We start from the raw sequence: 22,338 nt of genomic DNA, 5'->3' as shown, positions 1-22,338 counted from the left end.
TTCATTGAATAAGAAATATTTGCAAATTTCTCTTTCTCCTTTGGATATAAAGTTCTGTGAAATATGATAAAGTAAAAGGAACATTTGACTGACATAATCTGCATACGTATTTCTATTATAAGCAATAGGAATACTTGTGATTTTCCATCATTCAACTGCTGTGTGAATAAAATCTACTAGTAGGTACTCCTTTACACGATAACAATCGATAAAAACCCTTTGGAAATCATTTTTAATGTGGTCATTTAAAAGTTAATATTTTAACAATTTAAGGCAAAATCCAGCTGTCTAATAGAAAAAAATTAAACAAAGTAATTTATCTGGTTTACATGACTAATTGAATCCCTATGGAAGATCGAAATCTTAAAAAAAAACTGGCTATTTATAATCTTTAATGGAAAGGTCTTTGTCATAAACTTATCTTTTAAGAGAACAGGAGATTAACTTTGGCAATATACATTCCTTACCAGTTGCTTTGCAAATGGAGGCTGTTGAGAACAGAGGTTGTCTTAATGCCTAGAGCAAAGTAGTGTATGTTCACTTGTCTTCTACCTACCAAACTCTTGATTTGTTTGCATTGCTTGAAATTCACCAGACACAGCCTCTTGCTACTTGCATTCTAGACTAGACAATGAAAATGTACAACCGCGTATGACATATATCATAAATCTTTTATTTACACACATATAAATATGTATTATCCATATATCACATATATACACACAAACACATACTAGATATATAAATTCAGATTTCCAATACTACATCAGTTAGGAAGTTGATTTAGAAATTCCTTTAAAAAAACAGTCAAATACATTGTCTTTTCATCACCTTTGAAAAAAGGGCCGCATGATACTGTCCCTAGCTGTGTAGAGGCAGGTAGTACAATCCTAACTACTATTGTTCTTTAGCTTCTAGCATGAGTCAGAAAATCTACCCTAAGGAGGACCTTTCTAAATTAATTTGCTAGCTGAGAGCCCCAGCTAAAGTAGTTGCTAGCATAGTTACCGGAAAGTAATTGAAGTCACTCAGGAATCACATGTACAAGGAATTGAAGATATTTTCTTTCTCTGTATAGATAACACAAATATTTCTGGACATGCTATCCTCATTTTACCCTCAAATGTTTAACAAGGATATTGCACACTTGTCTAGTGCAATCTGTACTTCTGTAAACTCATAGAAACTTCCCCAGCACAGATTTATAACCATCACAGTTCTGTCCCAAATAATGAAAAACCAGTCACAAACAGCACAGCGTTTCTTAGTAAACCTGGAATTGTAACATCCACACCACCCGTCAGTCTGATGTAATAAAGGATCTGTTTTGTTACCAGGCAGAGGAGATTAAATCTTGACATTACTATGGGGTCGCTAGGTCAGCTTACTTACCGTCTCTCAGCCTTACTTATGCTACCTCTAAAATTGGAATAAATCATAATTTATTGTGTTGAATATTAATGAAATAAAGTATTTAAAATTGTTCTTGGATCACTTCAGACTCAGTATATGGCATATGTTAACCATTCTTTTCAAAGTGTTAAATATTACTATTTTATCTTAAATATTTAAGTGATTTAAATTTTAATTAATTAAAGTACCCTGAAAGTACTTTATTTTTCAAAATACCGTAAAATCGAACATGGAAGGCACAGGTCCTTTAACATTTCTCTCCCTTAATACTATTAATAATAAAGAAAAGAAAGAATAAAATGGAACTAGAGCTGGAATATAATTAATAATTATTACACAATTAATACTTTTTGCACACTGAATTGACATCTATACAAACATTAATATTTTCCCATTAATTTGTGTTCTCCAGAGTCACAAATTTTTTTTTCTTTTGCTCAAAGATTTGTTCTTACTCATCAAGAACTTTGTTAATTATCAACTTTTATATGGCATTAGTTCAAATAAAATAAATAGAAGTGGAAAAATAGGCTTAGTGGATAATGCCGATTGTTTTACCTAATTGTAATGACTAGCCTAATCGTAGACTTCTTATTTTTTTTCAGGCACGTTTTGAGCACTTTTAAATGTACTCTTTTGTACATTTCGAAGTAGTATCCTAAGGCGATGTTTTCTGGAGTCTGACTGCCCTCTTTGACTCATGGCAGACAACTACCTGCAGGTCTTTGCCATGTTTTTATCTATTTCATAAAATCCACTTATCAAGGCAATTTTCAAACTTTCCTAAAATGAAGCTCCAAGCAGTTAATTAATTTGGTTTTTGATTATAGTTTTCATTGCATTGCTTCTAGCCAAGAGTTTTCTCTTTTGAGTTGCAAAAACAGTTTGGTCATATTCAGTCATAATTTGCATTATTGGCTTCAAAATATTGCTCTGAGTGTAATTTGGTTATTGCTCAAGGTTTTCTCTCACAAGAGACAAAAAATGCAGACGCTTGAAACTTCAACATAGTAAAATCTACGTTTTAAGTAAGTATTAAAATAATCCCACTTTTTAAATTTTGGTTAATAAATACAGTTATGATAGGCTACTGAGAAGCAAGAAGATCTTTTTCAACTTTTAGTGATTTCCAGTTACTAAGATTTTTTCTCAGTATTTTATTGATTATAATATCACACATTAAAAATTGTTTAATATCTGATCCCATATCAGTTTTTATTAATATAATTTTAAAGCATTACTTTAAAATGGAACAGTATCTGAAAATATAAAATACACTAAAATACATATATTTGCCTCATATGAAACTCACTGAAAGACCATTTAAACTGAATGTATTTCTTTTATTTGTAATAAGTATGTGTTGTATTAATCAAGAACCAAAGATGAATAAACAAGATTAAAAAGTGACCAATTTATTTTTAAAGGCAAATGTATTGAACTTTGAGAGCAACGTAAAATAAAATAAAATAAAAACATTGCTTTCCACTTTGTTTACTGTGTGTGACCAGCACTAGCTGTACAGTTCAGTAAATCAATCCTATCTGGTTCTAGTTCTAGTAAAATAATGTTCTTTTGCCACAGTCCTCATCCTACCAAGTTCAAAGATAAAACTTTTTGAAAAGTGTTATTCATTGGCCGCCTATTCATCTGGCATTCTCAAAGAAGCTTGAGAATGACTAACATGGAAATCTTGATTAATTAATTTGCTTGTCCCTTTATGTGGCAAAATATGTAAGAGGAAATATATTCAAAATGTTTGTGTACTTTGTTTAATGATCTAAGAAATGGGCAATCAATACTTGTGTTGTGCTGTAGAAGCTGAAACTGTGCTCCACAGCTCAATTGTATTAATGTCATATCTTGACAACACAGCTGGAAAAACGTGGAGCTTCAGAATCATTGCAATATAGTTGTCTTCTTTGAAATCTAGCTAGATTAAATATTATAACGAGGAACCTACAATTTTTCTAGGATTTTTAAATGGAATCATTACATTGATTATCATTATCATCTATTTAATTGAAATTGTGAATCAGCAATCATAAAGATATTCTGAAATATAAAATCCCCAAATTTGAATTAATTATGTAAAATACTCAACTCTTAAGTATTTCTTAGATCTATGGATGTAAGTTTTATTTCAGGAATGACAGAATTATTTTATATTTTAATAATCGATATGACTTCTTTATGACATTCACTTAGCAGAGAGAGTGGCCTGTGGAGACTCATTTGCCTTTTCACTCATGTCTGTAGCAGATGCTTTGAATGGTTTCAAAAGTTAATTTCCCCTATATATACTGGAGAAAGTTGAGAATAAAAAACTTAGGGGAAAAGGAATAAACTTAGGTGTTTTATCTTACAGAAATGTATAATAATCTACTCCAGTAAAATAATTAATGATGTAAAAAAATGCTGTATCAATTTGTAGTCTTCAATCATTTATTACAAACTATTTAAAGGAAACCTACTGTGTTACTGACTTATAGACACATGAGAAAAAAAATCGTTGACAAATTTCTTCTTTCAAGAAGGAGACCATATTCATGTTTTAAACTGAAATTGCAAATAAGGCAATTGTTTTTGGATTCTAGATACTAAGAGTTTTACGATAATCATTGGTGCTTTAAACTCAGAATCATCTAATTTACAAGATGGTGAGAATTTTAAAGGAATATTTAATCCAAACGCCTATCCAATTCATGTATCATTACTGTTAGAGTTTGCAAATTGGTAACTCACGTGCTCTGTATTGCCCAAATTGAGGTTTTATTTGGCCAAGGCAGTAGTGGTCCACATGTGTGTGTGTGTGTGTGTGTGTATGCTTTAATTATGTTGTGTTCAAATATGCAATATCACATAATATTTGAAATATGTACTCTTCTCCAAAAACAGGAACAAAACCCCAGAAAGATTACATATCTACCGCTTTGCAACAGTCTGGTAGAGCTGAATTTAGCTAGTTTACAGCATTTTTTAGTTTACTAGTGTCCACTCCTCTCCACTGATGTTTTGATATTCAGGCCCAGTGTCAGCAGCTCTTAATCACCAAGACTTCCTTTGTCGCTTTTCTCATGAAAGAGTCAAAGGAGGAAGTAGCACGTTTTCTGTATTCATGACTCAATGAAATCCAGACATTGCAAGAAAATCAATCAGCTTCATAATTCTTGAAAAATTAAATTTGCATCTGGCTTGATTCATTCATTTATACCACCATGCTAACCGCTGTACACATTTGAGTTCTGGGCCTCTGTCCTACACCATTTTCAAAGATGATTATACAGAATTTTTTCTTTTATTACCTCAAGCATTGGAAAGTTGCCACGAACAGCAGCCCATGTCACTGGGGAACAGATGCAGCTAATAAAGCTTTCTCTCTCTTTAACATTTTTTTTCATTAACAAATTTTGTTTCTATAACTTTCTCACTAATTTACATTCAATAGTGATTTGCCTGTTATACCACAGAAGTTCTCAGAGTATGTCCGTGGTAACAAATACATGTTCAAAATGATCCTTCTTTAAGTTCAATCATTTACCTGCATTAAAAAAAGTATAAACTATGAACTGACTTCAGAAAAATATTTTTAAATATTTCTGTCATCTGTATGTATATTCATGATGTATGCTTTCAAATATGTTAGAAAAATATAGCCTTCTTCACTTATAAAATAATTATTTAGATGTACATTAACAATGAAAATCTCTTATAATAAAATCAGAATAAAAATTCAAGAGATATTTTTAAGAGAAATGTGCTCTGAGAAGCCACCTACATGAGATTAAATATTTTCAATAATTGTTGTAATGCATTATAAGCAAATATCATGCTTTCTTTTCATCTTTACATTTAAAATTTACAGTGTACTTTATGTAAATAATCAAGTCGTGTAACATTTTGTAGTCTGAAGAGCTACATAAGACAGCCATGTAGCAATGCACTGTAACTAGTATTATATATGCAAACTAAAAAGCATGATGTTTGATTATAGAAATACTCAAGAAATGTGTTTTATTAAATATCAACAGAATACACTTAAGTATTAAAGAAAACAAAATAAATGTTAAGAGAAATAAAGTTAATTACGTTTGCTATGTATAAAAACAGATTTAGGTAAAAACTATCCTAATGTGAAATGTCTGTTCAATCGTTCACCCAGTTTTAATTGGCTTATTTAGCATCAAATTATTGAATTGGAGCAGTTCTTTTTATATTCTGAATATATTCTCTTTATCAGATATACATTTTATAAATATTTCTCCCTCATCTGTGGCTTATCTTTTCATTTTTATAAGGTGTTACCAACTAAAGAATGTCACTTGCAATCAGGATTTACAAGAATTAGATCATTAGCCACTGCAGTCACTGACTTCCAACACATCCTGAAAAGAATTTAGGGTGGAGATCAGGAATGAGGTGCTCTGTGTTCTGGGAAAAACTGGCAGACCAGGCCTTCAGATAGTTAGATCTTTTCAGGAGAAAATTTTATAAACCGAATTTCTTGACTCTTCTCTTATCTAGAAAAGCACTAAAATCATTAACAGAGACATATGCCCCTTGCGACTAGCAGCAACTTTCTACTGAAATGGGTACTTTGACTGCACATATACCCTTTACAAAAATCACGTATACTCACATCCCCCTTGCTTCCTGGGACCATTCCTTACTGCTGTCTGAGAGGCTGTCTCTTGGGCTGTACTTCCAGTAAGTACCCAGATAAAACTGAACTCACAGCTCTCACGCTGTTCGTTTTGGGGTTTTTTTCCTGAGCTTCTATTGAAGTGGAAGGAGTTTTTAATTTTGACAAGGTCGAGTTTATTATTTTTTTCCCTAAAAGGATCATGCTTTTGGTGATTTATCTAAGATTTCTCTGCCTAACCCATAGTCGTGAAGATTTTCTCCTAGGTACTCTTTTAGATATTTTATATTTAGGTTTATGACTCTTTTTATGTTAATTTTTACGTACAGTGTTAACTGTCTAAATTAATTTATTGTGCATGTGAATGCCCATCTTGACACAGTTTTGAGAATATCCTTTCCTCATTTGTCTTCATACCTTTGACAAATTGATGTAACTATAAATGTAAAGGTTATTTCTGGACGCTAAGTTCTGTTTGATTGATCTATATATCTTTTCTTGCATCAAAGCTACAGTATAAGGATTACTGTGTCTTTATGTAATTCCTACCCAAATCTGTATAAATGTTAGTTTTGATTTGTCAATATCTACAAAAATGTCGGCTGGGATTTTGAAAGGGAATATGTTAAATTTAATACAAAGTTGCATAGAATTGCTCTCTTGACAATATTGACTCTTCCAGCATACATATAGAATACAAATTCTCCATTTGCAGGGGAAGTATAGCTTAATGGTAGAGAATGTGCTTAGCATGCATGAGATCCTGGGTTCAATCTCTAGTGCCTCCACTAACACACACAGAGACACACATACACACACACACACACACACACACAAATGATTGACAGTTCACATCTCTTGAGTGCTTAGGCATTCTCATCTCCTTTGCACGTGCTCTTACCCATGGTGTACACAGAAAAACCTATGGGAGGGGGCCCAAACTGCAATACTAATTATAATACAATGAACATTGGGTCATGTCCAGTTAAGTCCTTTCTGCTGCTACACAGTGGGGGCTGTCGGGTTCTAACCAGTTTCTTGTTGGTATTCATTTAGAAGAAGTAAATTCTTCTACGTTGGAGGCGAGCACACCAGCATCTTCCAGATCTTCCTCCCTCTCCTCCACCTATCTGCCCAGTGCTGCCACTTATCTAACTACCTAGCAGAAGGACTCTCTCTCCAACTGAAATGTGTGAGTTGGTTGAAAGTCTCCAATGTTTAGGATTTTTAGGGTCAACGCTTAGGACTTTCAGGGTCCAGTTATACTTTTGAACAGCAGCTGTGCTCTTAGAGAGGCGGTGCCCCATCAATGGCTGACCAAGGAAGCAGTAAAAAGATTTGATCATTTCCATCCAATGAAGAGACCCATTTTAACAGGCAATATTTCTTCTGAGAAATATTTATTGTACTGACTTGGACTTCATCATATGAAATCTTCATGTCTGATTGTTTGCCCTTCCCAGTCCTACCTGTTTCCCTTTCTTTCTTTCAAAAGTGTTACTCCCCGATATACCTTTTGTTTGGGACGTAGCGGGGCAGTTGTGAGCAGTAAAAAACGTTTACCAGAGACCACGAGGATTTAAGAACAAAGGGAAGGTTTAATAGATACACTGCTACAGGCAACAGCAAGCCACCCAGATGAGAGGTGCCTGTGTGAGCGCTGAGGGTGGGGGTGCAGGGTCTTTTACTGGGGAGAAGGGGCTGAACACAAGGAGTAGGGGGCTACATGATCAATTCGTGCACAGATACTTGATTGGTTGTAAGATCTGTCAGGGACTTCTCTGAACAATAGGTTTTATGATTGTGATAAGGGCAGGATGTGAGGCCTGTCTGCCTAGGGTAATTGTTTAATTGTGAAATGGGCTATTTCCTAGGGTGGTTAGTTTTGTTAGGGTAAACACACATCAAGGGATATTTTTATGTTATATCTTTTATGTTTTCTACCTTGCAGAAATGCAGGTATGCATAGCATCCTGCATTAGGAAGTGAGGATTGAGGTGTCAATAGGCTCCAGGTACATGGATTGCTCAGGAGTAGGGGGGAGGTTATGAACTTCAGAGAGCACCATCTGGTTCCACATTCCCAGAGAGCACCAGCTGGCTTTTGCAATTCTAACTCCATTTCAGTGTCTGCTTATGGAGAACCAAAACTACATCACTTGAATTAGAAGGAAAGCAGAGTTAATATAGAAAGTTTTCAGGAATCAGTTATCACCCAATATAGTTCTGGTAGACAGATGATGAGGGAGTGGAGAGCGGGAAAGCTCTATCAGAGACCAGATCCACAAACAAGAAATGTGCTTTCTGGCTTGTGCACGTGATCTTTTCAGTTCAAAAATTTACCCCTTATTTCTCAAAACCAATCCACACAATTTAAAACAGGACCCAACAAGTCAGAGCTTCAGAGATGACATAAACTTAATCCATTCGTAGCCACTTCGATATTGAAGCAAACTCATAGAAAATAAACAATTGGAAATCTTTAGAACAAGAGGATGAAACCACCTTTATCTTTTGCTTTTTACCCTTTAAGACCCAATATAATAGACTGCTTTGCCAATTTTAAGTATCTGGAAAGAAGAGTTTTTATTCATTTTGATATATAAAATAGTGAACATTGAAATACGATGTTCAGAATTACCCATATCTAGAAACCACTCCTCAGCAGATAACATACCATAGTATCAGGAGGAATCCTTTTCCAGCCCACCTGCATCTCCTTTGTAATTCTGAGAAGCTTGAAAATATAGCACCCTTCACTCTAGGAAACTAGGAATCATTTTGTGGAATAAAAGATACATTGCTCATTATGAAAAAATAGTATAAAGACAAGGGAAGGAGAATGAGAAATATATATCATTATGTAATTATTATAAGAAATATAAAATCCAAAGGAAAGGAATATTGTTTATATTTGAGTTGTAGGAACTAAGAGTAGTAATAGGACTATCAGTATTTAAAACATAGGAGGTGAATTAAAAACATAAGAAGAAAAGTGGAAATTACTGAGTAAACTTACAATTCCCAAGATGTAAAATGAAGCTGTACACAGGTTGTGACTATAGGATTTAACTGATATAATGAATCATACTTAATACTAGTTTACCAGATATAATATTTTGTATTGGAGTAAAATATCAAGAAACATTATAATAAAAATAGAATAATGTAACAAAAAGTAGCAACCTGAAAATATTTTAAAATATGTGGAAAAGTCAGAAAATTAATCGTTCATATATTTTCATGAAGTTTTTTTTAAAGTTCACTATTAATATTTAAGTCACAAATCATTATAGGCTATGCATTGTGCTAAATGTCTTTCCATACATTATTACAATAGCCTCATAATTTAGTAACTATTATTATTCCACTTTGTGTATAGATTAACTAAGACTAAATTAGATTAAGCTAATTAAACTTTATTCACACAACTTCTAAAGTAAATGCAAAATTCAAACCTACAAGCAACTCTCCTGGTAAATAACCTGTAGCCATTTGGATTTACATGAATAAAACAGCTCCATCTACAGCAAAATAGATTATAACTTCATTGGCTATAAATATTCTTATCAATCTTAATACATATGCATCATATGATGAAAAAGCTAAATAAAAGTATAAGCTACAGACTTGGAGAAAACATTTGTATATCTCACATCTAGCAAAGGACTTGTGTTCAGAACATGTAAGAACTCTCAAAATGCAATCTAAGAATAAAAAGCAATTAAAATGTAAGCAAAAAATTTTGACTATCAGCAAGAAAAATGAATGGATTCCAAATAAGTACATAAAAATGTAGGCAAAATCATTAATGATTAGGGAAATATAACTTAAAACCACCATGAGATACTACTATTTGCTTATTAGAATGGCTAAAACAAAACAAAATCTGACAATACAGAATGTTACCAAATGCTAGTAAGGTTGTAAAGCAACTATATTTTATACATTTTTGGTCAGAATGGAAAATGATACAGTCAGATTGAAAATCAGTTTGTCAGTTTTTTATAAAATCAACTATATACTTACATATGACTCAGAAATCCTACCTAGAGAAATAAAAATGATGTCATGCAAAAACCTGTATATTAATGTTCATTGAACTATTATTAAAACCACCAAAAACTGGAAATAGACTAAATGTCCTTCAAGACATTATTATTATCAATTATCCATTTTCAATAGATAAACAAACTGTATATCCATTAAACATCCATTCAATGGGATACTATTCAGTAATAAAAAAGGAACAAAATATGAGCTTAGCCAATGACATGGAAGAAATACAAATTACATTATACTAAGTTAAAGTAGCTAATCTTAAAAGATTAAATACAATATGGTTCCAATTTTATAAATTTCTGGAAAGTACAATTCTATAAAGATTAAAAAAAGATCAGTGTTGTAAGGGGTTAGAGATGAGGAAAGGGTTTGACTACAAAGGGGCAGCATGAGGGAATTTTTCGATGATGGACTTTTCTTGTACCCTGGTTATGGTGATTGGAGTGTTAAAACTCAGAATTGGACACCTACCAAAAAAGGGAATTGCATTATTTTTAACTAAAAAATTAAAGAATTTTATTATGAAATTGACATATTTATAGTATAAAATATTAATCTATGCTTATTTCTGAAGAGTATATCTACTAGAATATAAATGTCTATTCTGTAATGTTGTTAGTTTATTTGTGACATGGTAGGAGTGGTTTACCACTCCTTTACCAGCTCTAAATTCAGCCTATGTGGAAATTAATGTGATTTGGAAGGAGAAAATTGCACAGATGTCATTTTCCTCAAAAGCAGGCAAATTATGAATGTAAATAATGCTCTATTTTGGTTTTCAGCTTCCAAAATCACTTGGAGTCTGAGATACTGAAATGTCAACAGATTTGAGATCATTTTCTGCCATAAATAGAGATGAAAGGATTGATAGCCACTTATCTTATGTAACTTGCATTAATTTTCCTATTAAAAACCTTTAAGGATTAAAATTTAACAGTTTCCTGTATCCGTGAGTACAGTACTATTATGCTGTTCTAAAAAAGCATAATCTAAACATAAGCATTAGGCTTATGTCACTTTTATTCTGCAATAATCACTGATATTACATAGGAATATGAAGATAAGGAAATTAAAGGCAGAATACCATAATATTGAAATAAAAATCATTGGAGCCTTTTGGGTAAAATGTCAGTTTGAGAATAGATGTATTCTATGTCTGAGTTATTCACTAAATGATTACATGACACATACTAATGGCTATACAAATGTGTATGTGTGTATGTGTGTGTGTGTGTGTGTGATCAATAATAGCAACATTTTAAAAGGTATTTACTAGTATAGCACCTATCAGGTGTAATGAAGTTTGGTTAAAACTATGTGTGTCCCTTGTTCTGGCTATTTTGGGTAGCCAGTGTCAATGATGCAGTGAAGAATTTAGGAATCACACAGCTTATGGTTATTTCTTATGTTACAAAATTCCTACATTATCCCCCTGATCAAAAATCAAAGCTTAGAGAATTCATTAATTTCACACAGTCTCATGAGTTATCAGTGCTGATCTTTTACTGTTGCCATGGATTCTTTAGACTGTCAAAAAGCCAAGTACATTCTGTAAACAAGATATATCTTCAAACTATTATCTACAATTGCTAAATTTTCTCATTTTCTTATAAATGCCAATACTTTAAATGGTACAAGTGGATTAGATGCTGCTTATCTAAAAATATTAAACCTTATTCCAGATGAGATAATATTAGGTGGTGGACCTTTAGGAAGTAATTAGAGGAAGACGAGGTCATGGGTGGAGCCCTCATGAATGGTTGTAGTAAAAAGGTGTTCTGCATTTTGAGAAACCTATTGACCCTGAGAAGCACTATTTCATATACTTACTTGATAAATTGATACTTAAAATGATATTTGTAATATAAACAGAGAAAGATAATCTTTGGTGAGCTTTTAAAACTATTTTAATATCTCACCTCAAGTTAGGTTTAATTAAGTAGAATATTTATTTTTATGTATATTAATTACATTGGCGCTATAATTTAGGTCATGTCAGAGAGTTTTCATGGGATACAGTGAAACTTACACGATTATGAAAATATACTCTAAAGCTCTTGGTCACTTTTGAAGTCTGCCTTTCACACTCTACATGTGTGAACTTTAAAAATTTACTGAAATTTTTAAGACCTTGTAAGGCTATTTCAGAAATAGTGACTATCTCTTAGTTACTGGGTAAAGTGAGAATGTCCCTTCTTCCTGTCCTCACAAGACTCCTTACTTGCTTAGATAATTTCTACTAAAACCAAGAGAGCTTCTAGGTGATTTTTATTGTGGCTGATTTTTTGGTTTTTCCCCTCTCATTTCTGAGATTGCTTGGACAGAGCTCACAGACAGAATCTGCTGGATTCCTATAACCACTATAGTCTTTTTCATTTGGGTGAAGTCATGCCAAAACCCTCAAGAGTGCCCTTTTTACTAGCCCCCCACCAAACATGGCCTTTTACTTGTTTCCCAGTTCTCTCTGTTTTCTAACTGGAGAAGCTTATTCTTTCTTAGAGGATGACAGGAACTCTTCGTAGGTGCTCTTAGATAAATTGGGAGACTTTCTGGAAACCAGCCATTTCGTAGAGCAAATAGACCGGCCTTGGTGAAAAGGTTTATTACCTTTTCATCTTTTCATGAAAACTCCTGGTTTTTAGTGTCTGTCCTTGATGAGGCTACATGCCCCTCACTGTGGGTCTGTAGAGCTCTTTTGTCAGGGTTCCCGAGACACTAGGACATGTTTCATTGCTTTCTCTTCCAAATGCCGATTGCAGACTGTAGTCATCACTGGCCATGTCCTACCCTCTGGGACAGCTGCAGAAAGTAGAGACAGTGATCAAAGCAGCCACGATGCCACAAGTACACTAATCCCACATCTGCTAAGGCAGGACCCGAGAAGTATTAGTTTGCTGTATTTTCGATTCCTGGCTAATTCCAGCCAGTAATCTTGATATATAAAAAGTACAACACAGTATTTGTATGAAATTATATGATTAGTTACTACATTGACTTTACCATTGTTAGTGGGAGGAGTGGTAGGCCAGCAGCACCCGGAAAGGCTTAAGCAGATAGATTCAGTGTATCCTTTTAATACACTTATGACAGCTTTCCTTGTCTGTCCCGCATTTACTTCCCAAGTTTCTCCACAGACCTAGTCCACTTACAAATTAGCGTTAGTCATTGGATAGAGCATTCCTAGTCTTTGACAGTAAATTCTTCCTGGCAGTTAGTATCCCTGGTGCTTATGAGAAGCAACTGTAAATCCTCTCTGGGTAAGAAGGAAATGCACAACACAGATATGTATGTATTCCCACATGTGAAATTTAGTCAAATATTACCCAATGATAAAAACTCACCAAACACAAAAGAACACAGGCTTCTATGTATGGTAATCAACACAGAGGAGTTTGTTGGAAACTAAAGCTCTCAGAGGCATTCATTTTCAAAAAGAGAAAATGTAAAGTAACCATGTATGAAACATGTAAAGAATTAACAAATTTTATTGACAAAATGAACACATTTGACTGATCCCAGTGACCAGGAAGAAGAAGAAATAAATAAAAAAAACTCTTAAATCAGGAATAAAAACAATTGATGAGTAAAGCACCAAATTAGTCACAAAGGAATATGTATTTTGTAAGCTGACAAAAAGTCAAAAAAGATCACCCAGAATACAGTTTGAGGAAAGAAGAAGATATGATGTATGAAAGAATAACTAAGTGAGACGGACTATAGGTACAAAGGCCTAAAAGAAGCAGCCAGTCAGCGGAATATTCTGAGAACATCCCAAACTGATAACAGATATGAACCCACAGCTAAAAGGAACAATATATATCAGAAAGTAAATAAAAAATCACTTATTTTATATACAAATCCTAGCTAAAACTGCAGCAATACAAAGTAAAGGAAGATTTTATTAAAAACATTGAAGAGGAACAGAATCTGCCACCCCAAACTGTGCCACTTTGGCGTGTGGATTGTTTTGAGTTGAAGGCAAGACTGAGAAGACTCAGGGAGAGCTTTTTACCTTTAACTGCCTAAAAGAATTTAGATAAGGAGGCTGTACCAGGAAGAGAGTGATTATTGGAGATAAATTTTTATATCAGAAAAACTTATCTGCATGGCAGGGCAAACATGTGCTTACCCAACACTTGCTCTTATTTTTCTGTGAAGCCCCAGAACGCTGCCCACTTCTCACTCAGGATGACATACAAGCCTCAGTGCCTGACTGATTTTGAGTTTCCTGTTTTCATGGGGCTTCTGAACATACAAAATTTATTTTTCTCCTGTTAATCTGTCTCATGTCAATTGAATTATTAGACCAACCAAAGAATGTAGAAGGGAAGAAGAGAAAAGTTGTCCTCCCCAACAGCAGCCAGGAAAAAAAGGAAGGTTAACCACAAGAAAAAAAATATATGACTGAAGAGAAGTTTATCAAAAGTATAATGTAAGATTTAAAAAATGGAATAACAACTTTAAAAAGCTGAGAGAAAACACTGACAAACTCAATTTCTCTATTCATAAAATTATTATTCAGTAATAATGGTAAAATACATTGTAAATAACCAAAACATTTTTTTAATCAAGATAACATGAAACAAAGATATTCTGAGGAATACACTTCAGAAAGAATTAACGTACTTCAAGAATGAAATGTGACAAATTACAAAGAAACAAATTGGAAAAACAGTACATATGTTTCAGTAAATATTTACTGACTAGTACAAGAATTATGCAAATAATGATAACGAGGAGGAAGAGGAATTGGGCAGGAGAATGGCAATAAAACAAAATAATACTGAAATAATAATAATAATAATAATAATAATAATAATAATAATAATAATAATAATAATAATAATAAAAGCACTGAAATGTATGTAACAAAAATGAGCAAAGTAGTTGGAGATGATTAGACTTAAGGCTTTTCAAGGTCTCTTAACTTGGAGGAAGGACAGTACCAATTTTGAATTACTTAACTTTTAAAATATCAACTATGTTTAATTTCAAGTGTAGCCACTAAAGAATAAAATTTCCAAATAAACTGGGGAAGACAACAATATGTAGATATATACAAACAGAGGTATATATATATATATAATAAGCAGATAATATTTACTCAAAGAACATTAGTGTAATATTAAAAATCATATTTAATTCACCATGTTAACATACTGGGGAAGATAATTCATATAATTATCTTAATAGTTGAATAAAAAGCATTTGGTAAAATCCAATACACATTTATGATTGAAAATATAAAATCTCGGAATAGATGTTCTATATTACTATAAGCTTATTTGGCAAAACAGATAAATTCTTAGAAGTAATAGGAGAGATTTTTACAAGTTCTGCTTAACATAAATTAAATACATAAAATCAATTTTATGTCTGTAATGCAAATGTAAAATGTAAAAAACAATTAACAATAATTTAAATAAAGATATGATTATAACATTAACAAAAGTTCAAAGTACCTAAGAGTATTTCTAACAAACTATATTCATAAACTTTTAAAATTATATTATGACATCTTATGGAACAATATTGTATTAAATTATTGAAAGATAAATCATGTTCATGCATAGTAAACATGTCAGTCCTTCGCAAATGAAATTTATATTCAACACCATTTTAATGAAAAACTCAACATGTGTTGTGTGGAATTTGGCAAAATAATTCTAGCCTATATATAAATAAGTGAATAATTAAGAATTGTCAATATACAACTAAAGTGGACCAAAGAGGGAGACTTTTCCTTCCAGGTGTCAGTGATTATAATAAAGCTAATTAATTAAGATAATGTTGTATTGATACAGAAGTAAGAAACATAAAACAAGAGAAACAGTACAGTGCTTAGAAACAGACTAATTACATGAGGAAATAAGATATTGGTCAGAACTAGCACTATTGGTTAATAGAGAAAAGATCAGTTACTTAAGAAATAGAGAAAGATTAACTGGTTCCAAATTTTTAAAATATACAACTGGATGTTTTCCTTAGAGTGTAGACAGTAGATTGAACTTCAGTATAAAAAGCAAAACTATAAATATTTTAAACAATATTAGATTACTTCTATAAACTTTAGGAAAGACATGTTTTTAAATAAGACATTAAAAGCAAGAAATATAAAAAAAAGATTTATGAACAGGGAAATCTTAAGATTACAAATTTAGATTTACCTAAGAATACCGTAAGCAAAGGAAACAGACCAGTCATAAATGGGAGTCATTGGTATTTCTATACAGCTCGGATGCAAAGTTTCTGAAAGCTTAGGAATACCTCTTTACTTAGGCTGTCGTTCCCAACGTACATGCCACAGGTTCGTTAAAGAAGGAAGCTTTACAGCACAAAATTATGATACTACATTAGGATCCTGTAAGTCAACTCGACTTATTCAGTCTAGTATCTCTGAGACTTAGTCTCAGAATTTAATATAACCTAAGTTTCTAGATTAAAGGCTCGATTCTGGCCTTTTCCGGACCTAACCTTGTTTGGTATGAATCATTCCTATATGAAGCAGAGACAACATACAGCTTTTTGTCTTTCTTTCCAAGATTTCCATCGTTGATGAGTGACAGAAGAGACTATGCATATTTGACTTTTCTTGAAATCTGACAGTCACCTCCTCCCTATTTGTCATCATGGTGATGGACATCATGTTTACTCTGGCCTTTAAGCATCTGCAGGTGGGGCAGATCTGTGTTTCAAAATCTTGGTTATAAAACATACTGTAAAGTGCCAAATAGGTGCTGGTGTGTGATAATACCGACACCTTCAGTTCCTTGTCAGTCAACCGGGGACTCATGATGTAATTGAGCCCTCTAGCCAGTATTCCTTAATTATAGCAGATTTATTTCTTACCATGGCATGTTATACCAATTATACAAATAATATCTTGATATGTGTCATAAAATTAGAAAAATTGGGATGCAATATGTCGGGCCATCATTTTTCTCACAAGTATTTGGTACTCAAAAGTACTGCTGAGATCAAGGAGACCACTGTAATTGTAATGCTGTCCTAGACAATTCTGACTATGAGAGAGCCCCCCCCCAAAAAAAGTTTATTTTTTCACCAAATAATTTGACATCCCATACAGTTATCTATTGTTTGCAATACGTGGGAGAAGAACCTTCAAGGACATTCTCAGATGGGTCCTGGGAGACACACAATAAAAACCAGTATATAGCCTTAATATCCTTCCTCTACACTGTGTCAAACTATTTCTAACCTTTGGATGCCATTTGGGGTTGGCCAATGTTAGATCCAGGTTAATTCATATCAACTGGCAATCTCGCGAGGTCATATTTAGCTGCTTAAGTCACTGGAGTTAATACACATTCTCTAGCAATTTGGATTACAGCTCGCTTCAAGTGTGTCTTCCACTTTCCTTTTCAAACACCCTTACAGCTGTTAATAACAATGTTACCCAGGTAACAGGTATATACTCTGACTCCTACATCAAATTTTCATTTTATTTCAAGACCAGGTTGATTCCAGAGGTCTACTGGCATTTGGCCGTTAGGGGAAGTGTTAGCTTTTTCTTTTCATTAAAGCATTCCTTCCTCATAAAAATAAAACCATTTTAATATGTGTTTAGTATAAGAGAAGCCCCTCAGTCTTTAATGTATACCAAATATTTTTATTTTACTTTTTGAATCTTCTTTTTCTGAATGTGCTCCTAACTTTTCTAAAGAGCACCAGTGGGGATGTGGATCCAGCTATGTGAGTCAGTATGTAACATGCGCAAACATTCTAAGAACTAAAATTTTGGTGGTCACAGCCCTATGACTGCAAAACTAAGAGACTGATTCAGCCAAGTCGCATAAATATCATGACATTCTTCACCATGGGCAGACTGTGTCTAAATATGAGCTCTGTGTTTCTCTTGAATTATCATTAGTTCATGTAATTAGAGGAACTGTCTCCTCCATCCTTCAAAGGCCTTAGTGCACTTTCTCCATGCACCACTCTCCTACATCTTGTTACTGTGTAGCCATGTTCTTTAATCCTATCTTAACATATAACTTTACAATGCAGCATTACTGATATATACAGACTATGTATGCTTAATCTTATATGTATTATTTCTTTTTATTCTTTCTTTCATCTCTACACTTTAAATAATATTCCTTTCTTTGGGAAAAACACCTTTTAGCATCTGGGTGACATCTTTGGTCTCCAGCTAACCATGTTATTATATTTATTCCATGTCACTGTGCCAGGTGACCTTGTGCAGGGAGGCATGGGAGCATCTCATGCTTTCATGACTCTTAGGCAAACTCTTACTTAAAACTGAGTTTTTCCTCCTTTGTAAATTCTAACTACACAATAGCATTTCAGTTTTAAAAAGCTTCAAACCAATATTCACCACATTACTCCTCAATATACTGTATCCTAAAATAACCCACTGATCTCTGGTGCCCTGTTCTGAAACAGCACTTAGATCTTTTTAGTTATACAATACTTGAATTTTGATAATGTCCAGTCCCTGGCCCCCTACAAGTACCAAACTAGTATTTTTAACAATTCCTATTAAAGAATTGCAGTGTTACTTCTGGATTTAGTTATCTAAACGCTCTCAAACCCACTGTCTGTTTCCTTTTTATCAGGCATGTTTATTAAGGAAAAATATAGCGTGTGTCATAAAGAACAACAGAGCAGTGCCACTTACATCAGTAATCCTGTGTTCTCCCTGATGAGATTCCAAGGCAAGATACTGTAATTCTCAGTGTGTATTTCCTGAAAGTGTATAAAGCTAGAGAGGAATATAATGGGAATAATCTTTTTTGGAACAAAAGCAGCAGTAGTTGGTGTTTGATCTGATCATAGGTGGAAAGTGACTGAGTTTGAGTTGTATCTCAACATGTGGTGAAAAGCAAGAGGGCACTTTAACATTCTTGCCCTGCAGAGAAGCTTCAGCCCTTGTAAGAACTTACTGTTTCTCATCCAGTCAGCATGGGACCTAAAAGGAGGAGCATTTTATTATTGAATGAGTTTTTTCTCATCAAAATCAAAATCAGAATACTGAGGTTCTTTATAAAATATAATACTTGAAAATTATTTTGAAATCAAAACACGTTTCTTGCTTGACTCAGTGACCAATGTAACATTATCTATGATTATTGTATGTTTTAATTCATATTAGAGTAATAACTAGCTAAGTTGAAACTTTTGCCTTTCTTTTCATACAAAGACTAGCATATATATTTTTCTCTTTATTGCATTAAGAAAATGTAAAGAATTCTAAAATATAACCAAGGTTATTCTTTGGTACCTCTACACTGCCAGTTCTCCAGTTCATGCTCTCAGTGTATCTTGCCTAGAATATCCATAAAGTTTTCCTGGTTTTTCCGTCTCTCTCCCATAGGGTCTGATACGGTTTCAGGTTCCAAGCAAACAAAGAACAGCAATGAAAACAAAATTGTCAATGCCTTTTTTTTGCACTCCAATTTTATTTTCCTGATGTTTAATTTTCTGCTTGAACTAACCTCAGTCAACTTTCTCAGCCTTATCTTTTTCTAATCCCTTTAATGAACCATAATACTAAGCTGCCTCTTCTATATGTTTATGCTTTCAGATCTCCATTTTTCCTCTGAAAATGCTCCTTGGTCCTGGTTCACCTCCCTGGCTCCACATTCAACTTACACTTCAGGGTTGGTCTCAACTGACACAAAATATTTCTTGATCCTTCAAGACCTATGCTAATGCAATTTCTTTCTCTTCTAAATTAAAAAATGACCCAGATTTTAAACTCTCTTATGACTCATACTTTTCTATCCTATGTTTATGTCCATCTCTTAGTAAACATTTTAGAATTTAAAATCTTAGAAAAGATAATTGTATCTGAATAGCATTTGTATTTCTCATACTGTATATAGTGGACACTGTATAAATATTTTGTGTGACTGTCATAGTTCTAAAAAGCATAGAAGTCAAAATTTCAGCTTAATTCATTAAGATTTGAAACATTTTTCTTCTTTTCAAAATTGGAGAAAATAGTTGAAATCCAATGGAAAAACAAACTGAAAATTTCTCTTTGATTTGTTTCAAATATGGAAAAGAATAAATATTCACCAGACAACAAAGAGTAATCAGTATATAAAATTTTTAAATGTGATAAACGAATACTATGGTGGCTTACTAATTTTAAAAAGGCAAACTGACCATGATTTTATGTGAATGCAAAATAAACATTTTATGTTGCCTCATACCTAACCCTGTGTTCAATCTATTATAGAGCAATGGAAGCCTCAAGATTTACCAGGGTCAAATTTACTTTGTATTACACAGTGAATTTCAGGCCATACAAGACAGAGAATAATGTTACCAAAAAACGGCCTCTGCACCCCGAAAAGCAAAATCAAACTCAGAGGCAGAGTTTGGGAGCAAAGAAAAGAGCAGTTTTATTGCTTTGAGGGGCTAAGGGGAGTCACAGCAGGCTACTGCCTTGGGAACTATGAATCCAGGATGGGGTGCAGCAGTGATTATCAGTCAACATTGTTCTTTTACAAGAGTTCATCGGGCATCAGGAGAACTTCAGGTGGTCCACTCAAGGATCATCTGCCCGTGACCTCTCCTATCTTGATCTAATCCATTTGGTGTCCTGGGGGCTTCTGGAAGATCTGATCATTTTCCTAAGGTTATCACCATGTGACCTTCCTGAAACATAGCTTCTGGTTTTAGGTCCAAATTATTTAGGGTGAGGCATAAAGCATAGGGTTCAGGTTGCTAAGCACGTAATCAGTCAGGCAAATCAAACAATAGTAGTAGCAGAAGGGAAAACAGGTTAGTCAGCTAGAAAGAATTTGAAGAAAACAAGCTAACTAGTCATAGTCTATTCTTTGAGCTGTCTTAGCATCAGGGAAGCCATTTTGACTCCTTGAATAACAAGTTATTTCTATAGTGATGAGTATATTGGAATAATTTAATCATCAAATATGGTTGACAGATGATATGGTTTATTTTTCTGGTTATTTGCTTGACTCCTTAGTAGGAATCAGTCTGAATTGTTCATGTAATACACTAGACATTGTTGATAGCTCTTATATAAGAGCCAGCAATAGTCAGGAGGAAAATTAGCATCTGTATCACGTTACTGATTTTGTAGGCACAGGAATTGTAAATGATTTTGTTGGATTGTGAACATTGAATTGTTTTAAATGTAGCATTGTGCTGACTGTATATACCTTGCATTTACAAAAAAATAAACATTTAAACAGAGCCAAAGTGGGCATACAACTCACTACATGATTCTGAGGGTAGACTGCAGAAACTAGGTTTATCTCCACTTTCTTTTTCTTCCCTTGAACCTCTGTGTACTTCTAATGTGGAAACATGGCTCCAACACAGCTTAAATATTTAAAAATAGCTTATGTTGAAGCTTCCCATGTTAAATAGCAAGATGTTTTCCTGCACTGGTCATAAGTTGTCTGAAGATATGTTAGTAAAACATCTCTTTTAACTTTAGTTCTCCCTTGGTCAGCCAGTTTTCTGGGTGAAGAAACTCAGCATGAGTAGCCACACGGATGAAGTTCATGGTCTTCATGGATCGGCTTCATCCATCACTGTCATTAATGCATCTCCATGCTGCCGCCAACATCATTATCTCTACTCTTCTTCATTCCATCATTCTATTAATTCTGCTGAGTTCTTTTGAGTATGCTGTAACCATCATCTGTTGAAGACATGCATCTCTCAGGTGGACATAGACCATTCAGTCAGGCCAGAAAGCCTTGGGAACATTGCTTTCAGAATGTGTAAAGCCTAACTTATTTGAGCTTGCTGTTCCCTAAGAACCAATAAAAATTCCTTCCACTTCCCCCTTTATATTAGCAATATTTCTTTATTTATAATACCTGAAAAATCATGCAGAATTCATCCAGTCTGCATTCCCTAAAATTAAGCTTTTCCTTGCACCCTTTAATAGCTCAACTGGTAGAGCAGAGGACTGCAGAATTAATTAAGATTTTTTTGCAATCTGCTCAATTTCCCACTTCTTTTGAATCTTAACATATTCATATATTTTTAAAATTATGTTTACTCCTTAAAAATATAACTCTTCTAAGATAACTACTATGAATTCCTATAATAATACTAATTGGTATGAAATAATGAAAAATATTATATGTGTTCTAATTCCCATTAAATCTATAGCTTAATTCCAAGGGTGGCTTATTCAGTAATTCAGAACATCAGTTTATTTTAACCAAATCTAATCTGGGTATTCATTTA

Source organism: Vicugna pacos, chromosome 3 (genome assembly GCF_048564905.1).
Source record: "Vicugna pacos chromosome 3, VicPac4, whole genome shotgun sequence".
NCBI classification, from domain to species: domain Eukaryota; kingdom Metazoa; phylum Chordata; class Mammalia; order Artiodactyla; family Camelidae; genus Vicugna; species Vicugna pacos.
Note: the sequence above shows the minus strand (reverse complement) of the source record.